The sequence below is a fragment of the Peromyscus californicus genome, unplaced genomic scaffold, assembly GCF_007827085.1.
Source record: "Peromyscus californicus insignis strain IS unplaced genomic scaffold, ASM782708v3 Scaffold_4__1_contigs__length_199733344, whole genome shotgun sequence".
Classification (NCBI taxonomy): domain Eukaryota; kingdom Metazoa; phylum Chordata; class Mammalia; order Rodentia; family Cricetidae; genus Peromyscus; species Peromyscus californicus.
This window is the reverse complement of record NW_026294562.1, coordinates 125,813,433-125,832,449: the sequence shown is the minus strand read 5'-3', so window position 1 is coordinate 125,832,449 and position 19,017 is coordinate 125,813,433. Positions and strand designations below refer to the sequence as shown.

The following is a 19,017-nucleotide window of genomic DNA, read 5'->3' as shown; positions in this document are numbered from 1 at the left end:
GTTAAGAAACAGACAGAATCAGCTAAGAGGTTTTCTGTCCCCCTCACCCCCAATAAATTTCTCCACCGACACAGTTAGCCAGATTAAGCCAGATTGAAAAAGTTTAACAACAGGTATATTGAACAAAGCAACTCCTGGTTGGGAGATCAAGACCAGAGAAGTCCTGCGCTGAGCCAGGGCAGGAAAGTTGTGTTTCCCTCCCCACCCCAAGACAGAGTTTCTCTGTGTAGCCTTGGCTGTTCTGGAACTCACTCTGTAGACCACGCTGGCCTCAAACTCACAGAGATCTGCCTGCATCTGCCTCCACCACTTGGCAGAAAAGTCTTATAGACTGTAGGCGAGGAGTGATGATGTTTCTGACACAAGCTGGGTTTGTGTCCGAGTATGGTCAATAGGTGAGTGCTTAGGTGGCTGGCCACTTCAGGGGAGGAAGCTGCAGTAGCTGCCAACGATGCAGAACTGGCATCCTTTTAGTGCCTTTCCGAGTTCAGAGACTCTCTGAGTGGGCAGGGAGAGAGAGAGAATGAGAGAGAGAGAGAGAGAGAGAGAGAGAGAGAGAGAGAGAGAGAGAGAGAGAGAGAGAGACCCTGTTGTCCCCTGTACTTCCATTGTCTGGTTGGTAAGGGGTCCCAGTGGCTCCTGTAATAACGAATGAGTAGCCACCGTGTCCACCAGAAACTTTATAGGTTGGTTCCCTATGGTGAAGGTTACCATATGCTACTGGGGGCCTAGTTTAAAGGAGCCTCAACTTTGCTAACCCTCCATAACTAGGACTGGCTTGGGTTTATGTGGGGGGGAGCACCTATTTCTGGCATGACCATTTGTTTTTCAATGACCCATTTCTTTGCAGTAGGTGCACTGGTCCTTTTGTAAAGGTCTCCTCTTTTTATCATGGTGTGCATGGGCAGAGTTGAGAGTGCCTGGGGATGGAGGTGCAGCCATGCCTCATCTTCTCGATCAGATTTTCTTTGCTGTCTCTGCCATCAAACACTTTCTGGGCTATCTCTAATAGTTCTGACCTGTTCCTTTGTGCAAACCCATCCATCTTTTGTATCTTTCTATGCTATGTCAGGGGCCAACTGAGTAACAAAGGCCCGGTTAATCACCTAGAGATTTGCCAGGTCCTCTAGGTCTATAGGAATGTATAACTGATAGGTGTCCAGGAGGCACTCCAGGAAAGCTGAAGGTGATCGGTCTGGGCCCTGCTTCACGCCTGTTACCTTAAATAGGTTAGTCAGCTTCCAGGCTGCCTGTTTCATCCCTTCTAGCAGAACTTGGAGGTATTCATTGAGTGACCTCCTACCTCTCTCTGTGCTGCAGTCCCGTTGGGGTCTCTTTCTTGGCAGAGCATGGTCAATCGCCTCTGCCCTCTGGTCACCAGCCATTGAAGCTATTCCGGGGAGTGCTTCAGTTGCCTTCATGAGAATACATTCCTTTTCTTCGGTAGTGAAGAGGGCATGGAGAATCTGATGACAGTCATCCCCTGTGGGGAGATGATTGAAAAAGACAGAATCAATTAGAGAAATTAAAGAATCAGGGCTACTACTGAAAGGGGGGCTCTGGTTCTTCCAGTTTTAGAGATCTGTGATGGAGAAAGGGACATACAGGTAACAATTGTCAGGAAACAGCCACAGGGAAATGCAGACTGAAGGAGGTAACACCCCGAACCAGAATTGGAGAAGTCTGGAGGGTCGAATGGGACTCCCTGAAGGGTGTGGGGAGGGGAAAAGACAGGGGGAGGTAGGAAAGAGCTGTGGGGGGAGGTAGGTGGAGGTAGGGAAGAACTAGATGGTGGGGTAGGGGTAGATGCAGATGGGAGGGGGCAGATGAGGCCTTGATTGTGGGGACGGGGGTGGCAAAGGTGGAGGCTGAGCTGAGGAGGGGAGAAGAGGATAAAGATGCTTACATGAAGGGAGAAGGGATTCTCCCTCCTGTGAGTCCTGCAGAACGGTCTTCAGAGGGCACTTGTTGGTATCTGCTACAGGCCCTTGATAGGTCTGTCTGCTGACAACCAGGCCTTGGCCACCTTGCCCGTTGCAGATCATATAGACCTTCACCCAGAGGGACGGGTTGGAAGTTGCTTCTGCCCAAGACAGGATGTATCCAATCTGATCTGGGTAGCCAGGCTTACCGACGGTGACATTACCCACTGCCCAGGCTATCTGAGAATCAAAAGTACCCTCGGAGGGTCAGTTAACCCTCAAGGCAGACCATTCAGTTTCACAGAATGTTCGGAGGTGATGCTTGGTGATAGGATAATCAATCTTTCTTAGCTATAGGGGGTAAAGTTTATCAAAATTCTTTAGAACACAGGCTAGAGGGCAGTTAGGCTTGCTAGTCTTATTAACCACACTGTCCATCAGTTCAGTCACCCCAAGTCCAAAATCAACCAATTAACACAGAAAGTACAAAGGATAGAGAGAGGACAGAAGCCCAAGACAAGACAAACAGACATAAAACCAGACCAAGAACCTCAGGGGGGTGATGCAACGTCTCGCTTTTTGCCCTGGATGGGAGAATATTGGGGTCCCACTGAACCCCCTCCACATCCCAGGTAGGGATCCCACAAAACTAAACCAGACTATGACTCACCAGGAGGCCTCCGTAGATGCTTGCTGCTTTTCTCAGTATGAAAGTTCACCCTGATATTTCCTGACCTGATGGCAGCCCTGGAGCCTTGGAATGTCTCAAGGCACATGCCTCCTGAGGCATTTCTCAGTCCCCTGGAGTTTTGGAGTGAACTAGAATTTGGGTGGGTGATCTGAATCTCTCTGGGACCTCTAGGGCCGTTATTAATCCCAATGGGGAGAATAAGACCACTACCACAATTTGAGCCAAATTTGAAGAAAGCTTGATTTTTATTGGGGTGCACCCAAGAACTGTCCAGCGACTGCCTCTTAAGTCCGGTTAAAGAGAGCAGCCCGGAATCTACTCCTTGGATCCCTTTTAAGGAGTAAAATCACAAGCAGTTTTTACAGAAGGGAGACAATGAGGCCACAAGGAAATACAAAAAAACCTTTAAAAAAATCATATGGTCACCTACCATGTGATCAGTGAGGGTCAGGGAGGGGTGGGGAAGGTCAGGTTCCAGGAAACAGAGAGCAGCTCAACTCTCACAGTAAATAGAAACGTATTTTTCAAAATGTAGCGTAATGGCTCCCGCCTTTAGAATGGAGTCAGGCAGTTCCTCACCATGAGGCCAGGAGGTGGCTCAGGCTGAGAGGGTTGGGGTCGTGGTTTCAGGGACAGGAGCTCAGAAGCTTGCAGAGGGGGCCCCAGGCCAGTTCCATCTCCAGTGGGAGGGGCAGGGGCTCAGGCTCAGGCAAGGGCATGGCTAGGGCCAGCGGAGGCTATGGCCCATGACTGCTGCTTCACCAGCTTCCTGCAGCCATTACTGCCTCTTTCTTCTCCTTCAGTCCTAACTCAAGGCCTCGACCTAGCTCTCCAGGAGCCGCTGGCTCTTCCAGGGGAGGTCTCAGAGCGGCCATAGAGCCCAGGGGTGGTCCAGGGTCTGAGCCATTGGTGGCAGCATCATGCGTAGTCCAGGAAGCCCAGGCAGAGGGGGTCCAACCAGGGCTTGGGGTGGGGGCCTCAGGGCCATAGGTCGGGGGCTACCTGCTGCAGAAGAGAGAGCAGATTCTGCTCTCCCCTGTAGCGCATGGGGGATGAAGGCTGGGTGCTGGATAGGGGCCCTGTCGAACCTCAGGACTATCTAGGTGACTGTGACCAGCAGGGCCAAAGCCATCTGGACCCGGAAAAGGAGTGCGTCCCACCGTGGGCAGAACTACTGTGACTGCCACAGCTGCCTGGGCCTCCAGGGTCTGTTGGACCTGCTGGTACATCTGGTGGCGGTAAATTGGGCAGATCACGGGAGCTGCTGGGACCTGTGTGGCCTCTACCAGGGGCACAGCAGGTACAGCAGTAGGGATTCCGGCCACTCCTCACTCCCAGTACTCCCTGCTTAAACAGGGGCATCTCCACCTCCATTTCTTTCAAGCATTTCTTGCTGGTCTTGCTGACACCAGGCTTCAGGACCACAGGCACTCCCGCCACGGGAGTACCAGAGCCACCCCGCCCCAGCCATCACTGATGCTGTCCGCCTTTGCCGCTGCGAGTTCTCGAGCCCCTGGCTCCTCCCTAAACTTCATCTTGACCTCTCTTACTCATGAAGACAATATTTCTAAGTGTCTTTTTACAAAGGTATAAAATGGAGAGCAAAGCCTTGTGAGTCATTTGGTTTCAGGCCTGGGCACATGTAACTAAATAGATGCTGTCTGAATAAACTCTTAGATTGTACCTTAATGTGGTCCACACTGACCTCCCAGTGGCCGTTTGGGACCACAGGTGTCCTAGTTTACTTTCTGTGTCTGTGATAAAATACTGACCAAAAGCAGCTTGGGGAAGAAAGGGGTTTGTGGGGCTCGTAGGTCGCACACAGTCCATCACTGAAAGATGCTGCAGCAGGCACGAAGGGCGGGGACCTGGAGGCCAGAACTGAAGCAGAGGCCGTGAAGGGGTGCCGCTTACTGGCTCCGTTTACATGGCTTGCTCAGTTTGCTTCCTTCTATCACCCAGGACCACTTACCTAGGTGTGGCACCCTCCTCAGTTATCATCAGTCCTTAGTCAAGAAATACCCTGCAGCCTTCACAGGCCAAGCCAATTGAAGGCAATTACTCAACTCAGTTTCCCTCTTCCCTAGTGACTCCAGTTTGTGTCAAGTTGCCAAAACCAGCAGAACGTGGCTTGGGACATTTGGTTTTTACCTAATCATGAGACATTTTTTTTTTCCTGCCTTGTGGATGTCATGTCCTTCAGTGGTGCGTCTTGTTTCTCTGTCTTCTCCGGGCATCTAGGCCAAACAATCAAGTGTTAATTATAATTAAATGATATAACGGCATTCCTCCTAGAGACCAATGGAAGCTGGGTGAAATTGTTCTATCCAGATTATATCTCCGTGCCTACCACTACACAGACACATTAATCTGTCAACGTTCTCTGACCACCCCCCCCCCCAAGGTGCCCCAAGACTTGGGATTGGCAGCCTGTTGTGGGAGTCACGTTGCTCTCCTCCTCCTCCAGGTCAGACGATGTCTGCTTCAGTCTAACTCATGGTAGACTTCGAAGCGGCTGTGTAGGGGCTCAGGAAGACAAAAGACAAACTTGGTTTTGGGAATGACCTTGTTGGAAGTGACGATGTCCAGGAAAGGGGGCCCTTAGTCTACAGGTTGCTGCCACCATGAAGAACAGAGAGGATGCCCAGAAGAAGGGGAAGAAGTAAGGGGATGGTGTGGGACATGGTGGCAGCCATATTGTGGGATCTGGGGAATGGGAGATTGAGAAAGCTGTGGCCAGAACGATGTAAGTCAGCAGTCATGTGACTCCCATGAGCTTTTTATCTCTGGAGGAAAACTTCTAAAACTGCAACACAGAGACTGAATCGACAACCAGGAAACCTGTGTGGGACTGACCTAGGCACTCTGCATATATGTTACAGTTGTGTAGCATGGTCTTGTGGGACTCCTAACAGTGGGAACAGGGGCTGTCTCTGACTCTTTTACTGGCTTTTAGGACCCTACTCCTCATACTGGGTCACCTTGTCCAGCCTTAATACATGGGGAGGTGCTTAGTCTTACTGCAACTTGATATGTCATGTTTGGTTGATACTCATGGGAGACCTGACCTTTCCTGAGCAGAAACAGAGAAGGAGTGGATTGGGGGTGGGAACAGAGGGGCTTGGTGCGGGGAGGACTGAGAGGAGATGAGGGAGGGGAAACTGGCCAGGATGTAAAATAAATAAATAAATAAATAAATAAATAAATAAATAAATAAATAAACTAAAAAACAAAACAAAAAACCAAAAACACACCCATGGGAGTTTTATTCGGCATTTTTGCCATGGTTGAAATTATAACGAATATCTGCATAGATTCTACTGCCATCCCTTGGTATCCACAAAGAAATGGACCCAAAAGCCCTGAAAATAGTAAAATATGCAGCTGCTTGTGCTCCTTGTAGAAAATACTTAGTATTTGCATACAGCCTACACACACCCTCCCACACACTCTAAACTCTCTTCTAACACTAAGTAAATGCTATGCAAATAATTTCATACTATATTATTTAGAGAACAACAAGAAAAAAGTACAGATACAAGTGTTGATTTTTTTCAGGTTTGTTTTTTTTTTTTAAAGCTGAGATTGGTTGATGGCCCAGATACGGAACTTGTAGGTATGGAGGGCCGACTTCTTTGGAACTGATACAGGAGGAAGTATTCTCTAAGCTCCCCTGCTCTGTGCGCAGTGTCCTATGATCCCATGGTAATCAGCTCTGCTAGCTCCTGCTGTCATTCTCAAGAGAGGGTGGACAGGCAAGTGCTCAGAGCCTGAGTGTGAGCGGATCCGCCTTCAATAGCATCTCTCTGTACTTCAGTTAACTTCATATTCCCTGTACGTCCCGTTGCTCATCTGCTACGGCAGTCTGGATATACAATCCTCCCACCCACAGGCTCGTTTGTTTGAGTGCTGGATCTTTAGATGGCAGCGCTGTTTTAAGAGACTATGGAACCTTTGGGACTTGTGGCCTTGAAAGCAGATACGGAGCACTGGAGGTGGACCTTGGATGTTATATTCTTCTCTAGTTCCAGCCCAGAGTTCTCTGCTTCCTGATCACCAAGAAGTGAGGTGCCTCCACTATCCACTTCTGCTGCCATGAACTCTGCCATGCCTTCCCTGCCATGATGGATTAAAACTGTGAGCCAAGCCGGGAGGCTGTGGCGCATGCCTTTAATCCCAGCACTCAGAAGGCAGAGCCAGGTGGATCTCTGTGAGTTCGAGGCCAGCCTGGTCTACAGAGTGAGATCCAGGACAGTCACCAAAACTACACAGAGAAATTCTGTCTCAATTATCCCCCCCCCCCAAAAAAAAAACCCCAAACCAAACCAAACCAAACCAAAAAAAACTGTGAGCCAAAAGAAACTTGTATGAAGTTGTCCCAGATGTTTTATCATAGTGACAAGACAAGAAACTTATGTACCCACCTAGGGGTCAGAATCTTGCTATGGGCCTCCTATAGGTCGTATGGATTTGGGTGCTTGGGCAGTGCAGAAGGATTCCTCCAATTCAGAGTGAACTTTCTGACTGATCATTTCCATTCTGCTCCACTGAGCCCAGAGTGTGCTATGCTGGAGGGACAGACAAGCATCAGCTGTCAGGGGCATTTCATTCCAGGTTATCAGATGGGCTCTATTTTCGGGCCTGTCCATCATTCCGTCTTACACTGTGGAACCCAGAGTGCCTCAGATCCCAGCTGTCACAGTACATTTTCCACTGTGCTTAGTGTGTACCCAGAATCCAAGGGAGGAAGGGAGACATTTGGAGCTGGTAACATTGAAGTGGGGGCGATGAGCTATGTGATCGGGATCTGCACAGATGTCTACCAAGTGACATAAATGGCCACTTGAGCATTTATAGAGGCTCCTTGGGATTTTCTAGGTCTAATTGGAATTTTGGAATTTTCTAGGTCTCTTTCAGAACAGTAATGGGAAGGGGGTAGAGGGATAAAGATCAGCCCAGGCTTTAGACAGGAAAAGTCAGAATCACGTATGTGGAAGCAAAGTTTTCAGATCACAGTGTCTCACACTATCTCAGATCACAGCGTCTCACAGGCATGCTGGGAAGGAGAAATGCAGATGCTGGAAGCCTGAGCAAGGGCTGGCATGGGGTTCTGGTGCAGTGGAGTGGCCTTATTGGTGGGAAAGCAAGAGTGTCAGCTAAGACAGGGGTCATCAGCCCATGTGACCCCTGAGGCACTGACATAATTCTAGATGTGTTCCCTGGAATCTCTGACTACCCACTGTACTATTAGGACATTCATTTTTCTGAGGGAAATGAAGGCTCAGCCCTGTGGGGAGGCTGCCATTCACACATTGGTTCTGAACAGCAATCTCTCCTTGCTCCTACTTTGAAGATTCTAGTGATTGGGTTAGACATGCCACTCATTTCCAGACCACCTTTTCTGTCTGTAGTTGGATCATTGGGTTTTTGTTGTACATAGTAAACTGTCCTAGAGTAACTGCTCCTGCCTGTTGACTGAACACACTGTCCTCCTGTGTTTGGTGAGGCTGTAAGGGGCTGATGATGTCCCCGTTACCCTCGGTAGCAGTTGTATTAGTGATACACAGTAAAGGGATACCAGAGAGATGCTGCTGGAGGGGTGAGAGCTCTTTTGTGAAAGCAAGAGGACCTGAGTTCACATCCTCAGCTCCTAGGTAGAAGCCAGACTTGGTCACATGTGCCTGTATCCCCAACATTTGGAGCTGGAGACAGATAGATCCCTGGGACTCATTGTCAGTTTAGTCAAAACTGTGAGCTTCATGTTCAGTGAAGATCACAAACAGTGAGACCCTGTCTCACAGAAAAAAAAAAGTGGATAACAATAGAAAACGCTCAATAGCCTCCTCTGTCTTCTGCATGCACATATACCAGTGTGTACATCTGCAGCAACATGCACACATACACACACACACACACACACACACACACACGCACACACGCACACACACACACACACCTCCAAAAGATTTGATATGCCCTGCTGTGGAAGGAGGCAGTACCCCGAGTTACAGTGCTTTTGTTAGCCAATATCACCAGCAGCTAAGTTGAGGAATACTGGTGAGAAATAGAGTCCTGTTGTTTAAAAACCTCTGTAGCTGCCTTGGGGTAAAGTGGCTTATGAGTCACTGCAAAGTCCTAGAGGACATCTTGTCACTGCACTTGCACTGCCTTTTGTCTTTGAGATACCAGTGTAAATGGACAGGCTTCCAGCTTCCAAATGTGTGACACACAGGGGTTTCAGGCAGGGACTTCTGTTAAGATGTAGTGTCTTGAATTTACTTCTACCTTTCGAAAAATCTTAAACATCATTTCCCACATGTCTTTATGTTTGTTTGTTTGTTTTTACACCCCCAACCAAAGTTTCCCCCCCCATCTTCTCCTAGTTCTTCCCTCCAACCTCCCCCCTCCATCCACTCCTCCTCCTCTGTTTCTCCTCAGATACAGGCGGGTCTCTCATGGATATCCAGCCATGGTGTATCAAACTGCAGTGAGACTAGGCACCTCTTCTATTAAGGCTGGATGAGGCAATCTGGTAGGAGGAACAGGTTCCAAGAGCAGGCAACAGAGTTAGAGACAACCTCTGCTCTCACAGTTAGGAGTCTCACAAGAAGACCATGTCACACAACTGTAACATATATGCAGAGTGCCTAGGTCAGTCCCAGGTTGGCTCCCTGGCTGTCAGTTCAGTCTTTGTGAGCTCCTATGAGCCAGGTTAGTTGGTTCTGTGGGTTTTCTTGTGGTGTTCTTGACCCCTCTGGCTCCTACATGGTTTTTGCTTGATCTCTCTATGATGGGGGCAGGTATAATTCTAGAACCCCTGTAAAGTGACAGGTATAATTATCCCAGTTTCCTACACGGGGTACCAAGACTCAGAGGAGAGCCTCTCCCAGTCCACACACTCATGGCTGGCAGAGTCTGGGGCTCAGGCTCCTCTTTCCCGATTTCCAGGCACTTTGCTGTTTTGCCAGATGCTAATGATTAAAGAGGCACGACACTTTATTTGGAAGTAATGAGGGATTCTAAAAATAGCCTCAGCACTGTTCTACTAATTTGAAAGAGTAAAGGCACCGAGTCAAATAGGACTGAGAAACGTGAGGGATCGCGTATAGATTTCCATCTACTTTGGTAATAATAATTGAGGCTGTATTTATACATTAATTAAAAATACTTGAGATTTGGCACAAAATCAAAATGACACACTGACTTGGCTTCCAAATGAGATACTCACGGTAAACCAAGATTTTGCAAGACTGATTAAATGAAAAGAAAGGAGTGTAAGTGTCAAAGGCTGTGCTAGGAATGGCTGGTTGATCATGAAGCCCTCATAGAGCTGCTGGGCTGGGTGGGGAGAAGGTGTTGATGGATATCTGGACTTACGCAGATGTCATCTGGCTTTCCACCCCAGGGAACATGGTGTTTTAATGTGTTAGTTACAATAATGGCCTGAACAATACATCAACCTATACCTTTGATGAAGACTTATTTGTCAAAAAATATGACTTACAAAAGATAAAGGGAATGATAGTGTGATAAGATCCAGTCACTTTTCCCAGCTTCAATATTTGTGAATATTGTGTCATTTTAAAACACATTACACACATAAGTAAACATTTAACATCTATCCTATCTATCTACCTTCCTTCCTTCCTTCCTTCCTTCCTTCCTTCCTTCTTTCTTTCTTTCTTTCTTTCTTTCTTTCTCTCTCTTTCTCTCTTTCTTTTCCTCTCTCTTTCTATTATTTATCTATCTTTCTCTCTCTTCCTTTTTCTATTATCTATCTTCCTTCCTTCCTTCCTTCCTTTCTTCCTTCCTTCCTTCCTTTCTTTCTTTCTTTTCTTTCTTTCTTTCTTTCTTTCTTTCTTTCTTTCTTTCTTTCTTTCTTTCTATCTTGGAGGAAGGTAGAGTGCTATAAGGGAAATTCCAAACACAGTGTTACTCACTTGAGAACACATCTGTATATGCCTCTGGCAGATAAAAATTAAGAAAACAGTTTGAGAGCTGGGATGTAGGGCAGTTAGTGGAGTGTTTGCTTAGCGTGCAGTAAACCTTGGGTTTGATCCTTAGCACTTCATAAAATTGGTCATGATAGTGAATGATTGTGACTCCAACACTCAGGAGGTGGAGGCAGGAGGACCAGAAGCTCAAGTCTATCCTTGGCTACATAGCAAATTTGAGGCCAGCCTGGGATTCATGAGACTCTGTCTAAACACACAGAAGAAATAAACAAGTGAAGGAAGGAATGAAGATAGGAAGAAAGAAAAAAAAAAAGAAAGAAAGAAAGAAAGAAAGAAAGAAAGAAAGAAAGAAAGAAAGAAAGAAAACTATTGTACGGAGTTGCAGGGTGAATGTTCCGTGACTATCTCAGAATAGGGTTCTCTGTTTCAGATTCTTCAGACCACAACATGCTCGGCACATCATACTCCACTGACTCATCTCTATGCCTCCAATCTATAGAACTGCTTACTCTCCTGTAAGAGAAGACAATTAGGGAGAGGGGCTTGACTAGATTTAGGTATTTAAAAAATACTTCATAGATGAAAATTTATACTTGGTTTAGTTTCAACATTTTGAGAGATTCTGTTTCATAGAGAACCACTTTTCAAGTCCTAACTCATAGACAACATTGAAATTTTGAGTAATGACTTTGAGATAATGACATGCCACCCTCACTTGCTTCATGTTGGGAGCCAATGCTTGGAAATGAGTATTGCTGAACTATGAGAGAGAACCACTATTTTGTGCAAATAAGTTAACAAAATCTCTTACTAAAAGACAGAGAGAAGGTTCCAATGTTGGGTTCATTTTATCTTGTGTTCATTTATCTTATGTTTTACATATAAGTCTTAAAAAAGTCTTCATTTTATTATGGCAATTCATTGACAATGTGAAACAGATTTAGAAGGATTAGGAAGTAGCTGGGCATGGTAGTGCGTGCTTACATTTCTAACACTTGAGAAGGTAGAGTTCAAGAGTTCAAGGCCAGACTCAGTTGTGTAGGTTTGTAGCCTGGGCTACTTGAGTATATGTTTAACAAAAAGAAGCTAGAAATTGCTTTAAGTGGCTCCAAGTTTCTAGAAAATATATTTAAGTACATATATAAACATTTAGAAGCAGTGCTCTAAGAAATTTGATAATCCAGAAGCATAAAAATACTACAGAGGTAGTTGATTTAATAGATTAATTTACTTTGAAGTATTATCAGGTATCCTTAAATGATATCACTGTTAACAAGTCCTGAACTTTTTTTCTTAAAATTTTTTTTTACATTTATTTATTGTGTGTGTGTGTGTGTGTGTGTGTGTGTGTGTGTGTGTGTGTGTAAATGTGTTCACATGTGCATCTGTGCCTTGGCGCATGTGTGGAGGTCACAGGGTAGCTTGTGGGTTCTGGGGATCAAATTCAGGTCATTAGACTTGGAGGTATGACCCTTTGTCCATGGATCCATCTTGCTGGCCCTAGCCTGGACTTTTTCTATAATTTTATTATTTTACTTATTTAGATTTCTCACAAGGACACAGTAGTATGCTCTGTTCAAGGATTTTATTTCCTGTCTTCCTCTGTATGTCAAGACAGGATTCTTTAGGGCTGGCTTTCCCTATCACACCCTGGAAGTTACTGACTGCTAAAGAAATGATCTCTACTCTTCCCTTTTCCTGCAAAAACAATTGGGCAAACTCTACATGATGAATGTCTTATGCAACTCTGATGGAGGCTTAGGGACCTGGAGAGGTAGATCTGTCATCAGCAGAAATGATGCCTTGATGGTTCACACAACATCACATTACTTTTGTGAGACTCAGACTTCTAGGGGCTACATGAGAGTGGGGAAATAGAGAACTCAAGTCAGACATCACTGTCAGGCAGAGCCAGCACAGCAGTTTGGGACAATTTAGTCAAGGACAGATAACACACAGCAATTTATCAAATCGTTAAGACTTCAGCAAATAAATTGTTTGTAAGATGTCTCAATGAGCAAGTCATGCTAAATATACTTCATAGAAGAGGGGAGGATGCTAAGACTAAAAAACCAAGATTTTGGAATATTTCTTTACATTGTGTAAATATGTGTCACTGTGATTGGGTTAAAAAAAAAAGCTGACTGGCCAATAGCTGGACAGGTAGGTGGGAATTGCAGAAAAGAAGAGAGCACAAAGCAGAGGAGGAGGAGTCTCAGAATTGGGAGGAGACTCACAGAGAAGGAGATGAACTTGTTGTAGTAAAAAAAGTTACTGAGCCATGTGGCAGAGCAGAGATAAGAAATATGTGTTAATCAAAAATGCAAGAGTTAGCTAGTAACAAGTCCGAGCTATTGGCTCAGCATTTATAATTAATTTTAAGCCTCTTTGTGGTTATTTGGGAGCAGCTGCCAAGACACAGAGAAACTATGCCTATATCAAACAAACCACTTTTGCCATTTAAAAAAGTTACCTCCACTTTGCTGGCAGACTTAAGTACCCAGCAATAATGCATTTCTTGTTATATTTGGCTAACCGAAGCTTTCTTGTAGTGTATATTTGCAAAAGATAACAATAATAAGTAAAAAAAAATAAGGCCTCTTTGTTTCGTTGGCAGGGAAAGTTTTGAACCTCATGGAATAGTCTCACCTGGCCTGACATTTCTTCTACTTTCAGCCATTTCCCCAGCACATTGATTCTTTTTATTTTATTCTCAGACACATCAGTTAATTAGCTAATCTGAATTTTGATTCACACATATTAAAAAACCATCTTTTTTTTTTAAGATCACAAAACCCCCTTATGTGAAATAAATGGCATTATGTCCAAAAGAATGGCGTTAGATTGTCTTTTACTTTGGAAGAAAAGAAGGTAATTAGTTTGATATATATTTTTCATTCATGAATGTTAATGCCATTTTTCACAGCAGAAAGAGAGGTGAATGACTGTGCCCAGGCACTGCTCCTGGATTTTGTGGTTCTGACATTATAGAAAGGAGTTTGGGGAAGTGAGACAGGGTAAAAGGGCCTCAGTTGAATATGTGGGCAAGCAGTGCTCTTAATACTATAACAAAATCTAACAAAGTTCGCAATTCATAGAGCGTTTCTGAAAAGCTGCCAAGAGGGATATTTTCAATAGATTGGTGGAATGAGGAATCAAATGTATATTATTTTGGAAGAGATTGGACTTTAATACAGCTTTTGCACAGGTTAAATTTATATCAATAAAATGCCAGGTGGAGAATGGGACCATTTAATTTCCAGCCCGCAGAGGACACATAACATCTCTAGAAAGGATGAAGGCAACGTGGGCTACTCTTTTTAGGCCTCTGTGTTCCTTTTCAAAAGCAGCCTGGGAAATTTCTGCCATCCTTTGGAGTTTGAGGCAGCGGCAAAGCTGCAGTCAGATGTGATGGATTGCGCAGCCAATTTGCTTGAAGTTTGTGGTTCATTAATCCAGCTTTTTTGAATTTCAAAGGACCGGAGTGATGTCATTTGGAATGTAGATCACAGAAAATTAATGGCGTTCCTTGGTCAGAAGTGAACATGGAAACAATGAGACCCAGAAGAAAGGGATGGGTGATGGCTGAGAAAGGAGTTCGGTTTCCACCAGGAAAGCCTCTGCGGGCCCTTCAGATCTCCCAGCTCCGCCCCGCCTCCTCCCCTCCCCGACCCCAAGCCGAGGGAGGCAGCTTTGAGGGATTGCCCTGCTCCTTGTGAGAGAACAGAGTGCAGCTTATGTGAGCACTCAGCAGCATCTAAAATCCTGTCTGTCACATTCAGTGCGGCAGACCTGCCTTGTGTCTGTCCCTAGGTCCTCAGCCCACCACCTCTTCTGTGCCAGGAGTTTTAAAAGTGCGGTTTAGATGATGGGAGCCCTGCCTATTTGGGTGCGATTCTTCCATCGCATGCTTCCCACGCTGGAGTAGCAGAAGGGAGACTGAATCATTGCCAAAGATACAGGCTGGGAAAGCGGGCTCAGAGCAGGTCCTGGAAAAGATCCAACGGGACAAGTGAATGGGTGTCTAAGGAGCATCCCAGCTAAGCTGGGAGCTAGTTGCAGCAGCCTCATAGGTCATTGGATCACTACAACAGTTATCTGTGACACCAACAGGAGAATAGAATGCTCCGCACGAAATGGTCACACAACAACGACTTCTTGAATAAAACTAAGTGAAACAACGGACGACAACAAAAGCCTTCACAATAGCTCAGCTAGATGGTGACAATGTGCTTTTAAGCCGAGGAAACAGATTTAAAGCCGTGCTTAGGACAGCAGGAGAATTCTGTTCTTTGTGCCTTTGTGAACTGCTAACAATGCTCTTCAGATGTTATTTCTCCGTGCGCCATCATGGAAGACCCAGACTCTGGAAGTGCCTGAAATACTGTTTAGGTGATTCATCGATCACATAGATGAACGACCGGTGGCATCCCAGGAGGACTGTCATCTTGCATGAGGACAGATGAGGGTTTATTCATAAGCACACTATCCATGGCACAGGGTGATCCATCCACACTATGTAAGAAAGTTGAAGTTTATCATGTATTAAAAAAGGTGATGAGCTGGGCAGTGGGGGCTCACACCTTTGATCCCAGCACTTGGGAGACAGATACACGCTGAGGGAGGCTGATCTCTGAATTCTAAGCCAGCCTGGTCTACACAGCGAGTTCCAGGACAGCCAGGGCTACACAGAGAAACCCTGTCTCAAAACAACAATAGAAAAAGGTGATGAGATTTTGCAGAATAATTTTCCCATTGGAAATTTTAACTTTGGCTTAAAGGTCTTGGATTAGGATTCAAAATATACTAATGTTTATTGGGTAACAATATAATCTGAAAGGCTGAAATGCCTTCTGTTGGCCGTTCAGGCAGTGGTTCTATTTCATACTAATAGTCAGATCTGATGTGGGTGGTAGTTTTTGTTGCCTGTATGTTTCTTTGTTTTTGAGCATGCTTTTAGCTTGATAGCATGTTCTATGGTTCCCCCTAGCAGTAACTAGGTTTTATTTAAAACACATTTAGGACATTACACCTATACTTCAAGATAGAATAAAAGTAAATTTGTAAAAAAAAAAATTCAATTTTATGCATTCTCATTTTGATTTTACTTCCACTTAGGGTCTGATAACTCTGGAAGTTGTCATTAAAAAGTTGGCCAATAAACTGTAGCTTTCAGTATCTCCAAAGAGCAAAGCCTTGGAAAGAACCTGACCTCTGTGTCCCTTCTCCCTGGGCTCCATCTTTCTAGGTGTAGAGAAAAACCTCTGTGGTTGCATTTCTTTTATTATTTGAAACTTTTGTACAGGTGTATAATATATTTCAATCAAATCTACCCTCTATTCTCTCCTCTCTAATCCATCGCTATTCTTCACCACCATTTTTTCTTTTTGCAGTTTATAAGGTATTCATGTTGTAATACACGTAAATTTGAAGGAGTCATAAATACTACTTATTACCTTGGTGTATCACACTGGTCTTGCGCTGTTACTTTATATTTGTGTGGTTTTCCCACTACCCTCCTTCCCATAGTTTGGCTATACAACGCATTCTTGAATGCTTAGCCACAGAAGCAACATAATATCCCTAACATAGATCATTCAGGGCCAAGATTCTGGTTGACAACCCCTTCTCTAGAGGAAATTCAAGGATTTAGAAAAGAATTTGTGATACACTAGACCAACCATGATGGTTGTAGTAAGAATGACAGTGGACACAGGACCTCTGGAAGAGCTGCTAGTGCTCTTAACCTCTGAGCCATCTCGGCTGAGTCGACCAGGCTGGGCTGACTCCCCAGGGGAGATCTTGCCTTGGAGGAGTTGGGAATTGGGGGTGGATTGCGGGGGGAAAGGGCTGGGGGGTGGGAGGAGGGAGGACGGGGGAATCCGTGGCCGATATGTGAAATTAAGTTAATCATAAAATAAACACATTAAAAAAAAAAGAGCCGGGCGGTGGTGGCGCACGCCTTTAATCCCAGCACTCGGGAGGCAGAGCCAGGCGGATCTCTGTGAGTTCGAGGCCAGCCTGGGCTACCAAGTGAGTTCCAGGAGAGGCGCAAAAGCTACACAGAGAAACCCTGTCTCGAAAAACCAAAAAAAAAAAAAAAAAAAAAAAAAAAGAATGACAGTGGACAGCAGCAGATGGTTGGTTGTCACTTTTTCTGGTCATTGAGCAGGGAATTTTTTAGCTTTTGTTCGTTTTCTTTTCTTCTTTTATTTATCTTTGTATCTTTCACATGGATCCCACCCATCTCCCGTCTCCTTGCATCAGTCCTCTGCCCCTGCAACCTCCTCCCTCCAAATAAAACAAAATAAAAATTTAAAAAAAGGAAGAAAGGGAAAATCTCATCATGGAAGCTGCAGTGTAACACAGTGAGTCACCCAGTAAACCCCTTTATCCACACATCTTTACATGCAGGCGTTCATTGCAAACAGTTATTGGTCTGGTTTGAGGCCCCTGGTCTCTGCTACACTATCAACACTGGGCTCTCCCTGGGACTCTTTCTGCACATCCTGTTGCTGCCCTGTGCCATGGAGATCCTATAGTCCTGGGTCTGCAGGACCCCTGCTCCCGAATCGTGCTCTAGCAGATCACAGATGGGGTAGGCCAACACTTAACCTTGGTTCTGGGCCTGGGCAGCTGCAGGGTTTTTCGGCCCACCAGTTCTCCCCTGTCCTCACCACCAGGGTGAACTCTCCAGCATTGCCCTGGCTAATTCACCTCTTGCAGCACTAAGGGAGGGATGGGGCCAGTTCTCCTGTTTTCAGGCCCTCAGAATCTGCTCTTCCACACCTACATTATCAGGACCAGCTCTATTGTGTTACCCCTGCATGGTACAGGGACCACTCTCCTGAGTGCTGCAGCTGGTGGGGGTCAGGGACAGCTCTACTGCTCTTATGACCCCATGGCCAGCTCCTCCACCTTTCTCGGGCATTGGTGGGTGGGGGCTGGGGGATATCTCTCCTCTGCCCATGCTGCCACATGTCAGTTGAGTAATAGGGACAGCCCTCCTTTGCTCACAACCTCCAGCTGGATCACCCTTAACCTCCAACTACCTGGCCAGCTCTGCTGTGCTGTCCAGGCAAGGAGCAGGGCCAGCTTTCCTCAGTGCTACAGCTGATAATTAGGAGGGTCAGCTCTCTCAACTGTTGTAGGTAATAAAGGGTGGTGGATAAGGGGGGGCATCTCTCCACCACCCACATCACCTCATGACAGATGAGTAGTGGGGACAGCTCTCCCACATTTACCGACATCTGTACCAACAAGGTTGGCTCTATTATGTTACCCTGGTGAGGTGCAGGGCCCACTCTCCCAAGTGTTGCAGCTGGTGGGGGGCAGGGACAGCTCTCCCACTCTTGTGACCTCAGGGTCATTTCTCCCACCTGTCTCAGGTGTTGATGGGAAGGGGGAGGAGGGCAGCTCTCCTCTGCCTATGCCACTACAAGACAGTTGAGTACTAGGGACAGTTCTCCCATGCTCACAACTTTGGGACTGGCTCACCCACACCTTTAGCAACAGGGTTGGTTCTATTGTGCTACGAGCAGACAGTTTTAATGCAGAATTCTACAGACTTTCAAGGAAGAACTAATACCAATACTCTTCAAATTAATCCACAAAATAGAAACAGAAGGATCATTGGCAAATTCTTTCTACGAGGCCACAGTTACCCTGATATCCAAATAACACAAAGACTCAATAAAGAAAGAGAATTGCAGACCAATATCCCTCATGAACATTGATGCAAAAATATTCAATAAAACACTGGCAAACCAAATCCAAGAACGTATCCAAAAGACCATCCATCATGACCAAGTAGGCTTCATCCCAGAAATGCAAGGATGGTTCAACATATAAAAATCTGTCAATGCAATCCACCATATAAACAAACTGAAAGCAAAAAAAAAAATCCCATGATCATCTTATTAGATGCTGAGAAAGCCTTTGACAAAATCCAACACCACATCATGATAGAGTCTTGGAGAGATCAGGGATAAAAGTAACATGCAGCAAGCTGATTGACAGCATCAAATTAAATGTAGAGAAACTTAAAGCATTTCACTAAAATCAGGAACAAGACAAGGTTGTTCACTCTCTCCATACCTATTCAATATAGTACTCGAAGTACTAGCTAGAGCAATAAGACAACTAAAGGAAACCAAGGGGATACAAATTAGGAAGGAAGAAGTCACAGTACCATTATTCAAAGATGATAGGATGGTATATATAAGTGACCCCCAAAATTCTACCAGGGAAATCCTACAGCTGATAAACACCTTGAGTCAAGTGGCTGGATACAAAGATCAATACAAAAAATCAGTAGCCCTCCTATATACAAACAATGAATGGGCTGAGAAAGAAATCAGAGAGACATCACCCTTTACAACAGCCTCAAATAATTTAAAATATCTTGGTATAACTCTAACCAAACAAGTAAAAAACCTGTATGACAAGA

The 19,017-nt window shown here is 45.3% G+C and overlaps 1 pseudogene; it reads right to left on the bottom strand.

Annotated features, from left to right (window-relative positions):
* Positions 1 to 1,106: 1,106 nt before the first annotated feature.
* Positions 1,107 to 6,722, bottom strand: LOC128123954 (RNA-binding protein 42-like; annotated as a pseudogene).
* Positions 6,723 to 19,017: the final 12,295 nt, after the last annotated feature.